The 15,283-nt window shown below is 41.6% G+C and overlaps 1 protein-coding gene across 3 annotated transcripts in view; it reads right to left on the bottom strand.

The window, feature by feature from the left end:
• The window catches only part of LOC132400715 (peroxidasin homolog), a 243,350-nt gene that overhangs the window by 131,487 nt on the left and 96,580 nt on the right, over positions 1 to 15,283 (bottom strand). The gene's annotated exons all lie outside the window — the stretch shown is intronic.

Genomic DNA, 15,283 nt, shown 5'->3' with positions numbered 1-15,283 from the left:
GTAGTAGAGTGGTTGTGGAGAAAGATGTTGCTCAGCCTACATACAAAATTAGGAATCTATAGATGTTGAGCATGGTGAGACTAATGCTCTGGACTGTGTATATTTCAATTCAACAAGTGTTGTAGGAAAGGTGGATCAGCATGTGGGAATTATGACATTGCAGTCATTAGTGAGACTTGGCTACAGCAGGGTCAGCACTGACAGCTCCTTGTTCCGGGGTTCTGTTGTTTTAGACACGGTAAAGTAGGAGGGATTAAAGAGGGAGGTATGGCATTACCAGTCAGGGAAAATGACATATCAGTGTTTAGTCCAGACAGACTAGAGAGCTCATCTTGTGAAGCTTGATGGAAAACAGTTTATCAATATCTTCAGGAAAGTTTCTGTAATAGAAGAGGGGGAGTGGGGGAGCGGGAGAGTGAAAGCGAGGTAGAAACAATATCTCCTATTAGGGAATGAAATAGGGCAGGTGACAGAAGTCCGTGTCGGGAAACACTTTGCATCTAGTGATCATAATGCCATTAGCAAAATGGTATGTCTGCTCCTCGGTTGAGATTCTAAATTAGAGAACAGTCTATTTGGATGGTATCGGAAAGGATCTGGCACGTGGATTAGGATGGGTTGTTTTCTGGCAAAGGTGTACTTGCTAAGTGGGAGGCCTTCAAATGTGAAATTTTGAGAAAACAGAGTTTGTGTGTTTCAATCAGAATAAAAGACAAAGAAAACTGATTTAGGAAAATTTTGAGTGTACAAAGCTTGTATGTTCCTGTCAGAATAAAAGGTAAAGATAACAGGTATAGAGGACCATGGTTTGACACATAATGAAGTCCAGGTTAAGGAAAAGGAGGCGCATAGCAGGTACAGGCAGGCAGGAACAAATTAGTTACTTGAGTATAAGAAAATGCAAGAGAACACTTTCAGGAGGGCTAAAAGATGACAAGGTAAAGGAGAATCTTAAGGGCTTCTACAGATATATTTAGAGCAAATGGATAAAAAGGGACAACACTGGTCTTCCGGAAGATCAGAGTGGTAACCCATACCAATCTTAGAGTATTTCGAGGAAGTTAGCAGAAAGATTAATGACAGCACTGCATGGACTTTATCAAGGCCTTCGACAAGGCCCTGCATAGAAGCCTGGTTAAGAAAGTTCAGTTGCTTGGCATTCAAAGTGATGCAGTCAACTGGATTAAACCAGAGAGTGGTAGTAGATGGTTGCCTCTCTGAGTAAGGGCCTGCAACTAGTGGTGTACCACAGGGATCGGTGCTGGGTCCATTGTTGTTTGTCACCTTTATCAATAATTTGGATAATGTGGTAAACTGGATCAGGAAATTTGTGGACATCACCAAGATTGGGAGTGTAGTGGACAGCAAGGAGCACTACAAAGGCCTGAAGTGGGATCTGAATCAGCAGGTGAAATAGGCTGAAAATGGTAGGTGAAATTTAATGTTGACAAACGTGAAGTGTTGTACTTTGGGAGGACCAACCAAGGTTGGTCTTAGATGGTGAGCAGTAGGGCACTGTATAATGCGGTGGAACAGACGGATCTGGGAATACAGATCCCTAATTCTTTGACAGGTAGATAGGATCATAAAGAAGGCTTTTGACATATTGGCCTTCATAAATCAAGGCACTGAGTACAGGAGTTGGGTTATTATGTTGAAATTGTATAAGACATTGGTGAGGCCAAATTTGGGGTATTTTGGGGAGTTTTGGTACCCTATCTACAGGAAAGATGTACATAAGATTGAAAGAGTGCAGAGAAAATTTACACAAATATTGGCAGGAGTTGAGGACCTAAGTTATAGGGGAAGAGTGAATAGATTACACTTTATTTCTTAGAATGTAGGATATTAAGGAGACTTAATAGAGGTTTACAAAATTATGATTACAGATAGGGTAAATATAAGCAGGCTTTTCCCACTGAGGTTGCGTGAGACTAGAATGAGAAGTCAAAGGTTAAGGGTGAAAGGTTTAAGGGGTGCATGAGGGGGAACCTCTTCACTCAGGGGGTGGTGAGACTGTGGAATAAGATGCCAGCACAAGTGGCGGATGCAGGGTTGATCTCAATATTCAAGACAAATTTGGATTGACACATGAATGGGAGTGGTGTGGAAGACTATATTCTGGGTACAGTTTGTAGGTCTAGACAGATTAATGGTTTGGCATGGACTAGATGGGCCTAAGGGCCTGTTTCTGTGCTGTAGTGCTCTATTAGTATTTTTAAATTTGTGTTGTTCAATTTACCACATCTGCCTTTAAAATAACTATTTTTGTTTATCAACAGTCAATGAAGCCTGTTATAAAATCATGCACTTTACACACCGACTTCCATCTGTTTGTATACCAAATATTAATTTATATCATTGACACAGTCTTCTGTACTTACTGAAGAACCTCCTCATTGCCCATTTCTATCGGAATGTGCTGCACTTCCACGGTTTCCTTATGTACAAGACACCCTGCACAAGCAGAAGCATATTCTGCTCCATAATTGCTTCATTTTGGACTAATGTCTTTTTCTACAAGTACCATAATCACACTCTCCATCATTACCCACCACACTACTTTTTACCCCCACTCAAAGTTGCTACACGACCAAACTTCTGCCACTGAAACATGCAGGGGGCGGCACATTAACTCAAACCATATAACTCAATCTAAATTAACCCTAACTGGCAACTTTTTTAGACCGCAAGACCATAACACGCAGGAGCAGAATTGGGCCATTTTGGCCATCAAGTCTGCTCCACTATTTGATCATGGCTGATCCATTTCACTCTCAACCTCATTTTCCTGCTTTCTCCTCTATAACCCTTACACACCCTGACTTATCATGAATCTATGTACATCCACCTTAAATACACCCAATTACCTGGCCTACAGAGTCACCTATGGCAATGAATTCTACAGATTCATCACTCTGGCTAAAGAAACTTATCCTAATCTTGTTTCTAAATAGACATTCCTCTATTCTGAAGGTGTGCCCTCTGATCCTAGACTATAGCACTGTAGAAAGCATCCTCTCCACATCCATTTCAACATTCGATAGATTTCAATGAGATTCCCCCCTGCCATTCTTCTAAATTCCAGTGAGTCCAGACTCAGAGCCAAATACTGCTCATGATGTGCCTTTCATTCCCGTAATTGTCAACTTCCTTTGAACCCTCTCCAATGTTAGTACATCCTTTCTCATATATTTCCATTAAATTTAATCACTGATAAGCTATCTATTCTTACTCCACCACAAAACCATTTTAAACATACAATGCCTACAACTTTACCCCCAACTAAATTATTTTGAACTTGGTCCATAGATAACTTATAAATGCACTCTTGTGATTACGCCCCAAAGCCAACATTATTCATCATTACTCCTTGGTGTTACTTTCCTTCCTACTACAGCTTTCAATGCTAAAATTTTCTCACATTGCTTGCTATCTTTACAAAAGATACCCCATCTCTCAAAGCTTTTGCACCCACAACATGTCTTAATGCTTTTTTTCCTTTGTTAATCTAATAGGATTGATATCAGAAACAGGTCTACATTCAAAACTTAGCAATACCTTTGCAGTTCTTTCCTCCTTTTATTGTCTCTTCTACTGCCTTCATCATGAGACAATAAGCTACTACAATCCTCATTTCACAGCTTATTTTTCCATTTCCCAGAAATCTGTCATTCGCCTTCCTCCATACAACTCCCATTACCCAATACCAATTAATATCTAACTGGAATGGCTACACTGTTAATAGGCAGCTTTAAGTGTAAACAAGTTGTCTTGGTAATTAGTTTGCCATTTGCTTGAAGCCAAGATTTATTTTTGGAAGAATAAATTGAAGGTGTGCCGTTTTAAACATGTTTAAGGGTGTAATCCCACACATCTCCCTTGAAATCATTCTCCCTCACACATTAAACTCTTTTCCTTTAGCATTTGAAATTTCTATCCTCAAGAGATGATTCTGACTACTCTGTCTATGTCTCTCATAGTTCAGTAATGACAACCCTATTCCGTTTGAACTTTCCATCTATCTACATATCTGTTCCTCCATCTCCCAGTATCTACTGGAAGATGTGGAATAATCCCATCAGTCTTTGAACCTTCTTTATTTTTGAGTTTAAGTAATTTACCTGCACTTAGAAGCAGTGGGGATTGGTAATGTGATAACTCACAATTTGATTAAATTTGGTAAACCATGACTAAGTGCTCAAAGTGAACAGAAAATGATGGGCACACAGACGATACAGTGCAAACTGTAACATTTGGAAATGATTTGGGGAGAATAAGGCAAGAAATTTATAACATTGTATAACATTAGGGCTGAAAGTCTAGGAAGAGACTTGAAGTTAAATTTTTCCTTTTCGCGGAGTAAAGATGGGTATTGAGATGTCTGATAAATATTTGCACAGTACTTAGTGACAAGGTAATGATGCAAGTGAGAGCCTGCTTCCACTGGTAGGTCACTGTTATCACAGGACAATGTAAAGGAGGAAATAGAGACTGAAATACCTAGGAGGATTCACCTGATGAGCTCAACAGAAAATCAGCCAGTTGCAAATCTGAATGACATGCCCACAATTATTTACAAATGTGCAAGGCTTCTCTGTACAAACAAATGTACAAAAGAACTGCAAATAACACTGATGCAGCATCAGCTCAATTACCAGACTACAAGAGAAAGAAACAAGAGAAAATCTGCAGATGCTGGAAGTCTAAGCAACACACAAAATACTGGAGGAAGTCAGCAGGCCAGGCAGCGTCTTTGTTTCAGGCCCAGTCCTCTGACAGGACTGGAGAAAAAAAGCTGAGGAGCAGATTTAAAAGGTGGGGGTAGGGAGAGAGAAAAACACAAGGCGAAACATGAAGGGGGCGGGATGAAATATGGTAAGTTGATTGGTGAAGGAGGTACAGGGCTGGAGAAGGGAGAGTCTGGTAGATGGGAACAGAAGGCCATGGAAGAAAGAAAGGGGGGAGGAGCACCAGAGGGAGGCGATGGGCAGGTAAGGAGATCAGGTGAAAGGAGGCAATGGGGATGGGAAATAGTGAAGGTGATGGTGGAGGGGGGGTGCACAGGTGGGTTTGGGATTACTGGAAGTTCGAGAAATCGATGTTCATGCCATAAGTTGGAGGCTACCTCATCACGGCAGTGGAGGAAGCCATGGATGGATATATCGGAATGGGAACTGGAATTAAAATTCACTGGGTGATCCACTTGTTCTGACGTTTGGAGTGCAGGTGCTCAGAGAAGCGGTCCCCCTATCTACGGCAGGTATCACTGATATTAAGGCGGTTGAACCAGATTCAGTAGATGACCCTAATAGACTCACAGGTGAAGTGTCACCTCACTTGGAAGGACTGTTTTGGGCACTGAATGGTAGTGAGGGAGGAGGTGTAAGGGCAGGTGCACCACTTGCAAGGATAATTGCCAGGAGGGAGATCAGCGGGAAGGGATGAATGAACAAGGGAGTCACATAGGGAGTGATCTCTACGGAAAGCAGAAAGTGGCGGGGAAGAAGGGAAAGATTTGCTTGGTGGTGGGATCCCTGTTGGAGATAGTGGAAGTTATAGAGAGTTATGTGCTGGACACGGAGGCTGGTGAGGTGGTAGGTGAGGACAAGAGGAACCCTATCCCTGGTAGGATGGCAGGAGGATGGGATGAGAGCAGACGCACATGAAATGGAAAAGATGTGGTTCAGGGCATCTTTGATAGTGAAGGGAAGCCCCTTTCTTTGAAGGCGGAGGACATCTCCCTCATTCTGGAATGAAAAGCCTCATTCTAAGAGCAGATGTGGTAGAGACAGAGGAATTGAGAGAAGGGGGTGATGTTTTTACAAGTAACTGGGGGCGCGGAGGGGACGGAGGAGGTATAGTCCAGGTAGCAGTGAGAGTCCATGGGTTTGTAATAGACATCAGTAGATAAGCTGTCTCCTGAGATAAAGACAGACATTGAGAAAGGGGAGGGAGGTGTCAGAAATGGACCAGGTGCAGAGGTAAGTTGGAGGCAGAGTAGATGAAGTCGACCAGTTAACATAGGTACAGTTAGCAGCACCAATGCAGTCATCGATGCAGTGTAAGAAAAGCATCGGACGGACACCTGGCTTGGAACATAGACTGAACAGTCCATTCAGGGCTCCTCACAGTCCAGTGAGGCAACACTTCACCCGTGACTCTGTTGGAGTTTTATACTGTATCCGGTGCAGACTCCTGTATATTGGTGAGACCTGATGTAGATTGGGAGACCGCTTCACTGAACACTTATACTCCATCTGCCAAAAAAAGCAGGATCTCCCAATGACAACCCATTTTTAATTCCCATTCCTATCCCAATATGTCTATCCACGGCCTCCTCCACTGTCGTGATGAGGTTGGAGGAACAACACCTTGTACAGTATTCCATCTGGGTAGCCTCCAACCTGATGGCATGAACATCGATTTCTCAAATTTCCGGTAATGATCTCCCCCCACCTCACCATTACCCATCCCCTTCTCCCTCTCTCACCTTAACTCCTTGCCCACCCATCACCTCCCTCTGGTGCTCCTCTCCCCTTTTCTTTCTTCTATGGCCTTTTGTACTCTTTAATCAGACTCTCCTTTCTCCAGCCCATTCTGTCCATCAATCAGTATCTCAGCTCTAAACTCCATCCGTACACCTCCTGGTTTCAACCATCACCTTGTGCTTCTCTCTCCCCTCCCCCTTTTAAATCTACTCCTCTGCTTTTTTTCTCCAGTCTTGCTGAAGTGGCTTAGCCCGAAATGTTGACTGTACTCCTTTCCATAGTTGCTGCTTGGCCTGTTAAGTTGTATAAGAGGAGGAATCCATATTTCTTTATTAATCAATCCTATGAGTCAAATTGTACAAGTGTGTGCGATATACAGCATTTTGTTCAATAAACTTGCAACTGTTCTATATTCAACATGTGTTTCCACAGTAATCATCATGCTCTCCTTGAGAAAAACTGTTGTGGTTTCTTTCTCAAGTTCTTCATTTCATGAAGTAAACCTATTTTGAATAAACAATTTTGTACAGTTGTGATACAAACACACACTACTTCCAACACATTGGATGTTACAGCATTCTGCTTAATAATTGCATAACGAAGATGCATAACCTATAAAATCATCATTCACAAATATTCTGCACAAAATTTATAAGTTAAGGAATGAAAGCAATAAAGCTGAGGCTTTAAAAGGCATTGGTCAAATTCCATTTGGAGTATTGAGAGGAGTTTTGGGAGCTTCTAAGAAAGGATGCACTGACATTGGAGAGGGTCCAGAGGAGATTCAAAGGACTGATCCTGGGAATGAAAGGGGTAACATGAGGAGCATCTGATGGCTTTGGGCCTGTACTTGCTGGAGTATAACAGAATGGTAAATTTCATTGAAACCTACTAAGTATTGAAAGGCTAGAGTGTTTGTGGAGAGGATGTTTTGAATAGCGAGTTATTCTAGCACTTGAGGGCACAGCCCCAGGACAGGACTTCCCTTCAGAAAAGGAGGAAAATTTCTTTAGACACTGAGTGTGAACCTGTGGAATTCACTGCCACAGGCAGCTGGGGAGGCCAAATCATTGGGTATATTTAAAGCATAAGTTTCGGTTTTTGTTTAGTAAAGGCATCAAAGATTCTTGGGAGAAGGCAGGAAATGAAGTTCAGAGGGAAAATAAATCAGCCATGATTGAATGGTGCAGTAGACTTGATGGGCTAAATCACTTAATTCTGCTATGTCAAATGGTAATCACAGCTTAAAAATATTTAGTTTTTTGTTACACATTTATATTTTACCAATGTTCATTTGCTAGAGTAATGGTCACAAAATATGGTCTTCACGTTCACTACACACAAAATGCTGGAAGACCTCAGCATATCAGGCAGCATCTATGGAGAGGAACAAAGAGTCAATGCTTTGGTCAAAACCCTTCATCAGGACAGGAAAGGAAGTGGGCAGAAGCCAGAATAAGGTGGTGGTGGCCGGAGATGGAGAAGGGTCAGTAACTTTAAATTCCTGGGGATCACCATCTCAGTGGACCTGTGTGGGCCCGTATTAAATATACACCCTATCCTCATTATATGCATGAGATATGTTCCTCACAGTCGACACATAGTATGCAAAACACATAATGTGAATAATTATTTAAATGGAGAAAATAGGGATGTGTTCTGGAGGGCTTCCTAAATATGTTTTATCTGTAATTTAGTCACATTTTCATACCAATACGGCACAAAAGCAGTATCACAAAAGGCAACATTCATATTATATTTCACCTATTTAAGGTAATATTCAACATAATAAATCATAGTAAGTTAATCTGACGCAATCTTTTCATCCTTACTTATGTAAGTGCGTTTCGGCATACGCTTCTAAAAAAAAGCCCGGTCTTATCTGCATTAAACATTGCTTTGGTGTGATGCTAACTCAGCTATCATAGCCTGCAACTGCAAAGGGTAGCGTTCAGCAGCTTCATGGTCAGCACTAGCTTGCTCACCATGCACAGCTAAGTTGTGAAGCCTGTGACGATTAACAAACTTAGAAAACCATCCCCTACTTGCATTAAAGCTAACAATATCACTGACACTTCCTCACTAGCCTCTGAACAAAGGTGATCATAAATTTCCAAAGCTTTCACATGAAGATGATCAGAACTGAGTGTGGTTTCTTTCTTGGTTTCATGCTCAATGTACAAACTCAACATTTTCTCCATTTTTGTTGTAATCAGGTTACGCACTTTGGTAACAATCTTTGAAGACATTTGTGATGAATCAATCACTGCACTTTTTATTTTCTCAGTATTTTTCTTTATGTTTCTGATCATGGACTCACCCAGGCTGAAGCAGCGTCCCAGAGCTGTGTTACCTTCACCTCACGTGGCCCTGTTTGTAATTTCCAACTTATGTTCAAGTGTTAAAGAGGTCCTCTACTGCTTGGCTGATGGCCCAGGACTTAGGATGCTTTAAGAGCGCAAGATTGCACATCCACATGCAGCCAAAACCAATGTGAGACTGGCGCAGGAGACTGTGAGGTGTGCACATGTGACTTGTATTGGTGGGAAAGCAGTACTTCTCGTCCCAACAGCCTCACATAACTGTGAGTTCTGGACGAATATAAGAAGAAGTTGGTAGAAATAGGTTCAACGCATAACTATGAATCTGTATTGTCCAAAGACACATATAACGAGGATAGGGTGCAGTAATGAAGATAGCACAAAAGCACATCTGCTTCCTCAGAAGTCTGCGGAGTTTCCATTTGTCATCAAAAACCTCGGCAAACTTCTATAGATGCATGGTGGGAAAGACACTGACTGGTTACATTACGGCCTGGTGTGGGAACACCAACGCCTTTGAGTGGAAAACCCTACAAAAGATAGGCCCAGTACTTCATGGGTAAAGCCTTCCCAAACATTGAGCACATCTACACGATACGTTACCATAGGAAAGCAGTATCCATCCAAGATCCTCACCACCAGGCCTTGCTCTTTTCTCAATGCAGCCATCAGGTAGAAGGTACAAGTGTCTCAGGACTTGTACCACCAGGTTCAAGAACAGTTACTACCCCTCAACCATCAGGCTCTTGAATAGAAGGGGATAACTACACTCATTTAAGGACTCTTACCTTGTTGCTTCATGCTTGTTATTTATTGCTACTGTATTTATTATCTGCATTTGCAGAGATTGTTTACAGTTCCTGTTTACTGTTACTCTTCCATAGATTTGCTAAGTAAGCTCGCAGAATGAGAATCTCAGTATTGTATAAAGTGACATTTATGTAACTCTGATGATAAATTTACTTTGAACAAACTGGCAGGTGATAGGTGAGACCAACAGAGGTTGGGGCAAGGGTAAAAATGATGTGAGAAACTGAGAGGTGATATGTGGAAAAGGAGTCTGATAAACGAGGACACTGGACTGAAGGAGTTACGGACCTGATGGCATGAACATTAATTTCTCTTACTGCCAGTGGCCATTCCTCTCTATTCCCTCCCACATTTTATTTCCCCCTTAGTAGCGTTCTAACCTCTTCTCTTCCCCAACCCTATCCTAATTTTGTGGATGTTGCTCAAGATTTCCAGAACATCTGTAATATCTTGTAAGTAAATTTTTCATTTTTTTCCTACTGATATAATTGCTATAAAGATCTTAATACAAATCATTAATCTTACTGAAACTAAGAGAACAAGCTGAAAAAGGAGACAGTGCTCCTAAATGCCATGTTCTTGTATTTCATCCAAAATAAACAAACGAACTCTGCAAAGTTTGTCTTAAGCATAGACCTTAACTTAGATCCAGTTTGATGAATAGCTCGACAGTAAGCAGTCCAAACAAAGAAATATTTAAAACTATACGACGTCACACAGTTCACATTCAACTTACGATCACATTAAAATTATTTACAAGAGGATTTTATCCATGATGAAAGCTTGGTTGCAACCATCAAACAAATCCTCTAATCCCTAAATAAATATTCCACTCTAAGCACACAGATATAGGGATAAGGTAGGTCACTGACTGAAGCTACAATACTTAATTTCAGATATGTAAAAATAAATGCTGGAAACACTCAAATAGGAAGCACTGTGGCAAGAGAAAAAGCTAATGCTTCAGGTTTGCTGCCCTTCATCAGAATAGAGGAAGAAAACAGGTGAACATTAAGAAGCAGACAATTGTATGAATGGTACAATAAATGGTATAATTCTGATAGGGCAAGTCCAAAAGATTTTATGTGGAACTTAAGTAGCGGGTTACGCTGCTTAACCTGAATAAGTGCTGCCAATTGTACGTTTCTGGGACATGCCGCATATTTAGATAGAAAAGAGGAACAGGCTAAGTAAAAAATGATAAGCATTTGTGATAAAGACAGAAAAGCAAGTTGGAAAATTTACAATCAAGTTCTGAAGGCCACAATGTGCTGAGACGCAAGGTGGGGAAGCTGCCCCTCAAATTTGCATTGAGCATTGTTGTAATAGTGCAGGAGGCCACCATAAGCAGTGGTAGTGGGATGGTGAATCAAGTGGCAGACAATCAGAGCCCAGGACCACTGCTGTAGGCTTAATGCATGTTCTCTGCAAAACAATCAACTAATCTGTGTTTGGTTCCTCCAGTTTAGGAGGAACACTGAATGACACACGAGATTTGCAGTTATGCATAGTTCTGTGATTTCCCCAACTAAGTTTGTTTAATAGAAATACACATCAACGCTGATCTGGAGGACCCAGTCCCTTGGTAAATGAAAGATCAATTGCAGTCAGTACTGAGGTGACAAACTGAATTTCAGAAATTTAATTTCCATCTGAATAAAACTGGTGACTGATAAATATAAACACTTGGACCTTGGTCAACGCAGTAGATTGTAAGGATCTTTATTAAAGGGGAAAATAACCTGTATGGCTAGACAAGTTTAGAAGGGAAGACACAGCCTGAATTTCAGGGGGATTCAACTTGGGGAAATCATTCAAAATCTTAAGTAACAGAGAAAGGGAGGAGGATTCCAATGGCTGATGGGACAAGATAATAGCTACACTAACTGACACTGGAGGTGCCGGAAGCCCTGGATATTTAAACTGAAGCTTATCTTGGCATTAGATACATGAAGGTTGCAATACTGATTTGGAAACATCACTTGCTATCAGGTCTTCAAACCCCTGGAAATACATGCACAAGACTGCATAACTAAAAGGACAGTAAAATTTCAAAGCAGTGAGTCACTTTCACTTTCCTGAGATCATTGGCAATGGGTACCAAGTGATGGCTTTGCTAGCAACACACATGATGTTGATAAACTGAAGAAACAAAAATCAGATAACTCTGGTTCACAAGGAAAAAAGCCAGGGACTAAGTAATCAGGGAACTAAGTCTGTGGAAGCACTACGATATTCACAAGCTTACATGCTGTTGTGATCTTCATGAGAAAGATTATTTTCCTGCAAGGCTTACAATACATGGTAAAGATCCAGTTATACCCATGTAGTTACTCAGTATAACAGCACTGCCAGGAGGAATAGATAGCAGCACAACTTTGGCAAATCAAAGCTGTACGCTCTGATATTCAGAATCAGATTTATTATCACCAACCTGTGACATGAAATTTGTTAACCTAGCAGCATCAGTTCAATGCAATAAACAGAGAAAAAATAAATCAATTACAGTATACGTATATTGAATAGATTAAAAAACATGCAGAAATCAGAAAAATTGTCTCTTAAAAAAGTGAGGTAGTGTCCAAGGGTTCAATATCCTTTTAGGAATCGGATGGCAGAAGGGATGAAGCTGTTCCTGAATCACTGAGTGTATGCCTTCAGGCTTCTGTACCTCCTACCTGATGGTAACAACGAGAAAAGTGCATGCCCTGGGTGCTACAGGTCCTTAATAATGGACGCCGCCTTTCTGAGACACTGCTCCTTGAAGATGTCCTGGGTACCTTGTAGGCTAGTGCCCAAGATGGAGCTGACTAGATTTACAACCCGCTGCAGTTTCTTTCGGCCCTGTGCAGTAGCCCCTCCATACCACACAGTGATGCAGCCTGTCAGAAAACTCTCCCTGGTACATCTATAGAAGTTTTAGCGTCTATTTGTTGACATACCAAATCTCTTCAAACTCCTAATAGGTATAGCCACTGTCCTGCCTTCTTTGTAGCTACATTGATATGTTGGGACCAGGTTAGATCCTCAGAGATCTTGAAACCCAGAAACTTGAAACTGCTCACTCTCTCCACTTCTGATCCCTCTGAGGATTGGTATGTGTTCCTTCATCTTAACCTTCTGGAATTCCACAATCAGCTCTTTCGTCTTACTGACATTGAGTGCCAGGTTGTTGCTGGACACCATTCCACTAGTTGGCAAATCTCACTCCTGTACACCCTCTCGTGACCACTTCATCTTCATCGAATTTATACATGGTATTTCAGCTATGTCTAGCCATGTAGTCATGTATATATTGAGTAGTCCAGTGGGCTAAGCACACACCCGAGGTGCGCCAGTGTTGATCACCAGAGAGGGGGATATGTTATCACCAATCCGCACAGATTGTGGTCTTCCGATTAGGAGGTTGAGGATCCAATTGCAGAGGGAGGTACAAAGGCCCAGAGTCTGCAACTTCTCAATCAGGATTGTGTGAATGATGGTGTTAAATGCTGAGCTAGATGAACAGCATCCAGGTAGCCTGAGCAAAGTGGAGAGCCATTGAGATTGCATCTGATGTTGACCTCTTGCAATGGGTACAGGTCTTTGCTGAGGCAAGAGTTCAGTCTCGTCACGACCAACCTCTCCAAGCATTTCATCACTGTCGATGTGGCAATAGTCATTAAGGCAGCCCACTTTATTCTTCTTAGGCACTGGTATAGTTGTTGCCTTTTTGAAGCAAGAGGGAACTTTCACCCATAGCAGTGAGAGATTGAAAATATCCCTGAATGCTCCTGCCAGCTGTTTGGTACAGGTTTTCAGAACCTTACCAGGTACTCCACCTGGACCTTCTGCCTTGCGATGGGTTCACTCTCTTTAAAGACAGCCTAACATCGGCATCTGAGACAGAGATCACAGGGTCATCAGGTGTAGCAGGGATCCTCACAGCTGTAGTTGTGTTCTCACTTTCAAAGCGGGCATAGAAGGCGTTGAGTTAATCTGCCAGTGATGCATCGCTGCCATTTATGCTATTGGGTTTCGCTTTTAAGAAGTAATGTCCTGCAAACCCTGCCAGAGTTGTAATGCATCCAATGTCACCTCCACCTCACTCGAAATTGTCTCTTTTCCCTTGAAATAGCCCTCCATAAATCATACCTGGTTTTCCAGTACAGGTCTGGGTCGCCAGACTTGAATGCCACAGATCTAGCCTTCAGCAGATGATGTACATCCATGGCTTTTGGTTTGGGAATGTATCTTTGTAGGCACACACTCATCCACACAGGTTTTACTGAAGTCGGTAACAACTGCAGCATACTCATCCAGGTTCGAATGCAGTCCAGTCCACTGATTCAAAGCACTCCTGTAGGAGTTCCTGTGCTTCCCTTGTCCAAACCTTCTTGGTCCTCACTACTGGTGCTGCAGTCTTCAGTCTCTGCCTATACTCAGGGAGTAGAAGTACAGCCAGGTGATCACACTTTCCGAAGTGAGGACGTGGATAACACGGTAGGCATTCTTGATGGTGGTGTAGCAATGGTCCAGTGTGTTGTTTCCTCTGGTACTGCAAGTGATCTGTCAATGGAAATTGCTTGGTGACTTTTTCAGACTGGCCTGGTTAAAATCTCCCAAAACGATGGTGAAAGCATTAGGGTGCACCGTTACGTGCACGTTGATCCCATTGCTCAGATCATCTAAAGCTTGAATGACATTGGCCTGAGGTGGAATGTAAACTACTACTAAAATGACCCCAGAGAATTCCCGTGGTAGGTAAAAAAGGACAGCACTTAACTGCTAGATATTCCAGGTCTGCTGAGCAGAATTGGGACAGCACTGATATATCCAAGGTTATAACCATTTCCATAACTGTAAATGTGCTCTTGTACAATTAGATTATGACTCACCAAGTTAACTACTTCTTCTTAAAACATGAAGATTTCCAGTAAAATTGCACAACAGCAAGGAAACTTAAAGTTGAGCCATTCATACAAATCAAAATAAAAACTCATAAACTAGCTGAACAGTAGGTTTTGCAGGTAAAAAGAACATCCCAACTTTAGCTCTGATGCAAGTTCTGTACGAAAACAAATTAAATCTCTGTTGCTTAATGATAGAGCCAATATTGAAATAGTCTGATTACCATGGCATCTTATGCTCCCTTTCAAAACAGCAAGAGGAAAATATAACAATACACTTTACTGGAAATAAGATAATCAACTTTTCAGACCAGGTCTAGCAGGGCATGAGGTTATTGTCCCAAGGAAGAGACCCTGAATATAGGAAACCAAATAATTAGACCATACATCTGTCTTTGATGGAAGAACCTGATCAATAAGTAAATTAAACTATATTCAAGTACTTCTTAAAGTTGTATTGCCAATCAAAGCTGCTTTGATTTTTTTTTACTATTACAAAAGCAAACTGTAGCAGCTACTGGAAATTTGAAATTTAAACTGCCAGTCCTGCCCCTCCTGTAGCCAAGTTTCATTAATGACTACAATGTCATAATTCCACATGTCAACGCATGCCCTCAGCTCGTCAGCCTTCCCCACAACACTCCTCGCATTGAAATAGACACACCTCAGAAGATTATTACCACCACATACAACCCTTCTGTTTGTAACTTTGCATGAACCTTGAACATCATTTATTTTCACCCCCACTCCACTATCTACTCTGGCACTCTGG

Source organism: Hypanus sabinus, chromosome 10, assembly GCF_030144855.1.
Source record: "Hypanus sabinus isolate sHypSab1 chromosome 10, sHypSab1.hap1, whole genome shotgun sequence".
NCBI lineage: Eukaryota > Metazoa > Chordata > Chondrichthyes > Myliobatiformes > Dasyatidae > Hypanus > Hypanus sabinus.
This window is presented reverse-complemented; position numbering and strand designations above follow the sequence as displayed.